This window comes from Gavialis gangeticus, unplaced genomic scaffold (genome assembly GCF_001723915.1).
Source record: "Gavialis gangeticus isolate Ggan-Ray unplaced genomic scaffold, GavGan_comp1, whole genome shotgun sequence".
Classification (NCBI taxonomy): Eukaryota; Metazoa; Chordata; order Crocodylia; family Gavialidae; genus Gavialis; species Gavialis gangeticus.
In genome coordinates, this window is record NW_017729030.1 from 60,168,412 (window position 1) to 60,174,132 (window position 5,721).

Here is a 5,721-nt window from a genome sequence, read left to right on the forward strand (position 1 = left end):
CTACTAAAAAACATAAATCAGGGCAAAAATATTTTAAATACAATTAAAATATGTTAGAGTACATGTTTTATTTTAAGTATATGATTTGCTTTTATCTATAATTTGTTAGAATTATATCTTCTTAAAGATTTTGTGTGTGCAGTCCTTGACAGTTCACTAAAACTCATTAAGTGGCCCTCCAGCCGAAATAATTGCCCAGCTCTGGAACAGAGGTATGACAGTCCCTTAGATTGGGCTGCTCTGTCGAGGGGGGTGCTGCCAACAGGATGTGGCCCTGACCCATCCACAGCTCCTCATAAGGAGCTGAGAAGACAGCAGCATGCAGCAGCTGGACAGCGTACTGTGGTATCTCCCTCCCTATCCAGGTGCTAAACTCCCTGCCACTCTAATGCAATTGCTTAGAAACCCAAACAGCCTAATATGCCCTTTGGTTTGGATGAGATGAGTGCTTATTTAATAAAATAAAACTTGGTTTAATAGATTCTTGACATGTTAACTGAGTCATTTCAATGGCTGTCACATCTCTGATCTCTGCTGCCAATCTCTAGCTGTAATTGGAAAAAATCATGATGATATTGAGGTGCCTCTGAAAGGTCACAGCCAGTTGATCAGCAGCATGCATTTCTGACTCAAGCAAAGGGCTTCAGTATCATTCAGGAACATCTTCAACAGAGCAAAATGCCTTCTTTATTTATGAAATGCTTTTATCCAAGCTCAGGGTACTTCCGACCTAGTATGCCAGCCAGCCTCACAACCCCACCAATGGGAGATGAGCCTGGTGATTACCCATTTTAGAGATAAACAAGAATTCAGACAAATTAAGGAGATATAATTAGCCTGACTCTCTGGAAAGTGAATACTTTTTGAAAATCCAGGTCCTTACAGAGCCTCCTTTGGTACAAGTGAAGGGTTTTTTGGGGTTTTTTTAATCTTCTTCATAGATTAAATCATAGCAAATTAGGGTTGGAAGGGACCTCAGGTCATCTAGTCCAACCAACCCCCTGCTCAAAGCAGGACCATCCCCAACTAGATCATCCCATCCAGGGCTATGTCGAGCCAGGTCTTAAAAACCTCCAAGGACGGAGATTCCACCACTCTCTAGGTAACCCATCGCAGTGCTTCACCACCCTCCTAGTGAGAAAGTTCTTCCTGATATTCAACCTAATCCTCCCTTGCTGCAACTTAAGACCTGTTCATAAGAGGTTTTCCATTCACCTGTCAACTGGGAGGGGGAGTGGGGAAAACTTTTCAACATTCAGAATCATTTCAGCTCTGACCTCAGTGATGCCTACCCTTACGCTCATGAAAAATCCCACTGAAGCGCATAGAGAGACTGGTATGTAAGGTGATATGTTATCAGGGCTTCTTTCTATCCAGGGAAGAGTAAGTCTGACTTTACCCAAATAACTGAAACACTGACAAGTTAAACTGACAAGAGAAAGAAAACACATATTTTAGTTAGTCTGTGAGTTATAATAATTGTAAAGGTTTCTTGTAAATCCAGAAGACACATACCTTTCAGACAAATATAACAAACTGTCTGTTAAAGTCACTCATTCTTATCTATTTTACCGCTGGTTGCAAGCAACATCTAGCAACAGGAAAATGAAACATTACATTATTATAATTTTTATGGTTAGATGCATTTTCCTGATGAGAACAATAATTTAAAGGAACACTGACTTTTTTTTTTATAGGCCTTAAAAGTAGTGGGTCTTAACCTCTCAATTCTCAAAAAAGTCCTGGCTTCTAAACACCAGGAGCAGCTTTCCTCTTCTGTCCCACTCATGGAAAGGGTTCTGACCACTGCTTTCCAGCAGAGAATTCCCCTGACATAGTACATAGCACAGCAGTGGCAGCTTCTGTGCCAGATATCCCCCAAACCCTCTTTCTGCAGAGAGGAAGCAGGCAATTCCCATGGGAACCCTTGGGGCAATCCATGCCATAAATTAAACTAGCCCCTAGGCTGATGTAGTTGCTACTGGGTTGGATAGATACAAGATCAGCTATAGCTAGCGCCTTGATTGCCCCCACTTCTTGTAGTAACTGAGTGCAGACACAGGGGAGAATTCAGCCCCTCTATTGACACTCCAGCAGTTATCTAGTTGTCACCATTTTCCAAAACTATGTAGATATCAGCAGTTTTGTCATGGTAAGGTGCTATATAGGTCAAAGGGACACTTAAGAAAGTGCTTAATTGTTTGCCAAATGCAGCACTGGACTCTGGCCCTACATCACTGCACCTTGCATTTAATATTTATTAGACGGGGAAGTTTCTGCCTCATTAGTAACAATGGTTCAAGCTAGAACACACAGATAACTGCCTTCCCAAGCAGAGGACACAGCCCCTTTAGCTTGTTTTCTTCTATTTGGCCTTACCTAGCTCCCCCTCTGGACTAGATAATTGGGTGGGGAGCCGGGGGGGAGAGGTGGAATTATGCCTAACCTGTGGCTGGTGGTTAGGGCACTGTGTTAGAAGCTAGAAAGGTGCAGGTCCTGTGCCAGGAAGATAGGAATCAGCTGGCACCCATTGGACCTCACCCATGGATTGGAGCAGAGGGGAGAGGAAACGTGTTGTTGGGCCGTTTCCCAGCCTGTTCAGGTGCAGAACCCGGGAGTCACCCTGGCAGCAAGAGCCGAGCAACAGAGATAACAGTTCGCACATGGGAATCCTTCCATTGCATGTGTCTCTATCTGGTAGTGGGAGGGAAGTCTGGGGTTTTTCTGACAAGAGGGGGATTTTTTCTCCTTCTTGTAGCGGCTGTCAGACACAGCTGTGTGGTATCTCCTGTCTTGACTTGGGGGTGCTCTCGGCAAAAACTGCTGTTTACCCTTTTGCCTGCTGAGCTCAATAAGCACTATCGCTGCCTTTCTGTGAGTACCTGGTGGGGAGGAGGAGCTGTTTATGATCAAGCACTTGTGTTATCTATGCTTAGGCTCGAATCTCCCATGCAGTGCAGCACAGCCCTGACAGAACAGCAAGGATGTGTCAATTAGGCAGATTTATCATCCCATTAAATGGGACATGCTCTCCTAAGCATCCAAGGGGGAGGAAGGGGAGAACTGGCACCTTGGCTGGGCTCCAGGCTTCAGCAGGGGAGGGCGGGGTGTGGGGAAACAAATGATTCACCCAGCATTTCTTCATTCCCACAACCCTCCCCACCTCCAGCCCCAACCACAGGGTATGGCCTATGGTGGCCTTGGCTCCCCTCACTGCCCCTTCCTTCCTTCCCTCTCTCCCCCTAGGGGCTTCACATTTCCCCCAGGGCCTGGATCCCCATCATGGTCATGTGGAGCTGGGGCAAACAGTATTGTGGCAGAGCACTTGGAGCACTTGTCACTTTAAGAAGGCAGGAACAGCTGCAGGTGCTGATGGGGACTAATGAGAGAGTCACTGCCTAGAAGGGGGCTGGGTTGAGATATATAAAGCCCAAGCTCAGGGCTGAGGAGGCAGTGAGGCCCTGGAGGCTGCTGAGGGACCATCTCCTAGGAGATAGCCTCCTATCCCTCAGTAGGATGGCTGTAGCTTCTGAAAGACAGCTCAGAGAGTGCAGCCTGTGGTAGTCTGAAGGCTCGGGAAAGAGCTACTCTTTACTGGCACTTGGAGGTTTTCAAAACCCGACTGGACAAAGCTTTCACTGGGGTGATCTAGTTGAGAATAGTCCTGCTTCAGGGGGTTGGACTAGATGACCTCCTAAGGTCCCTTTCAACCCTAACTTTTTATGATTCTGCAAGTTCCTGTTTTGAGATTTGTTAGGGTGACAATATTTAGATCTTGGGGAGCCATGGATTTGCAGCTGAATAAAGACATGACCTGTGGCCTAGCAAAACTGCTAACCACAAGGCGGAATGATATATTGACAGTCTATTGCAAGATGCTTGGACAAACAGATTTTGCTTGTGAATGCTGATGCTAAGCCAGCCATTTGCTTATGCTAAGTAACCATCTTAACTGTATCAATCATTTTCAAGAGAGTCTGTATGCTGTAAAGGAGGTGAAGCTTTAGGAATGTGGAAGATGGTACAATGTGGGACAGAAAAACAGATAGGAACGTGGAAGATAACACATAACTGAAATGAACATATAGAAAAAGGTGAATGGTTATTGGTGAAGAAGCTTCCAGGTTTTGGTCAAAGTCTGCCCATTGATCGAAGAAGTAAGTTTGTGGCCTTGGACATGCGCTCATAGCAAAAAGGCATATAAATGAGTAAAATGCATAGGTAATTCCATGCTAATGAAGCAAACAGTAAACAAAGGCTGAGCTTGAAAGGGGAGGAAATATGGGTGGAACCATAGGAGGAGTGGGGACGGAATAAATGTTAATGACCATAAACCAAAGTGTATAAATGTGGAAAGAACTATTGTTCGTTGCAGGTCCCCAGTTTGTTGTTTTTTTGGGATCTTTGTCCGAAGTTGTCTCCATTCTGAATAAAGCTGCTGTGAGCAACGTGTGCTGGTGTTTGCTCCCTGCTTGCTCTGGCTAATGAGTAACCAGATCCATGCACAATTGGATCATCGTCTCCCTAGTCGTTGGGCCCCACATGGACTTAGGGTCTAACAAGATTCAATATAAATATAGATGTCACATGAGGAGGCAAAAGGCATCACACTGTCAAGTGGTTGTTTTGCGTTTAATTACACATTTATTTCAATATTTGAAAAAGAAATAAATACATCTAGATATATAGTTTATAAACCTAAGCAAGGTAGAAAGTTGGGATGACTTGTGGTGGCAGATGTAGTATGGAAAGGCATGAGATTTTAGAAAGAAGAAGATTACAGAGGAGGTCTGAGAGTGAGATAAAGAGAAATCATCTCCTCTTGTTACTTTACATCATCTGAAGCTGTTACCCTTCAAAAAGAGACATAAGCAGAACTATTCTAGAGCTAGAACCAAAACCATATGCCAGATTCAGATCTAAGACTTTAATGCAAACATTCCCCCATGCACTTAAATTGAAATGTCATATTTAAGGCATTATCCCTTCTCTACGTGAAAGTGATTTTTGAATGAAGTAGCTAAATCCAGAGAGTTTTTGGTTCAGAGCAGAGAACTAACCTAAGTCTCAGACAAACACAAATTTGGTTTGAACAAGACACTGTTTGCACCACGACATTACAAAATACTCCTGAGTGTAAGCAGCCGTTTACTGCATCAGATGCATCTGAAATCACATTGGAGAATGCAGGATGGAGAGATCAGATATTATGGATTATAGGCACCAAAAGTAAGAAATACTTTATGGTTATGTTTTCCCCCACAAAAGCCTTCAAATGAAGAAAGTGGAGTGTTATTAAAATATTTCAGACAACATTTGCCTTCCTAATGTACACCCATACACATAGAGCTCAGCAGCTTCACCTGAAAAGCCTTAGCTGACTTCATTCACCCCAGAATGTGCTGTCTTCTCTCTCTCTCTATCTCTTCCCCCAAACTTGAAAAATTTGGCATATTCGTAGCTACTCTTAATGATTACCCAGCTGCAGAAGAGGTACTGATCAGAAAACTGGAAGATATCGGGCTCAACTGTGGGACCGTCAAATAGGTGTGAAACTGGCTGCGGGGCAGGACAGAGTCCAAATGAATGGATGGGTGTCATCCTGGTGAGATGTGGGCAGCGGCGTACCCCAGGGGTCAGTACTTGGCCCCTGTTCAACATCTTCATCAACGACCTGGATGAGCGGGTGAAAAGCCCATTGGCCAGTTCGTGGACGACACC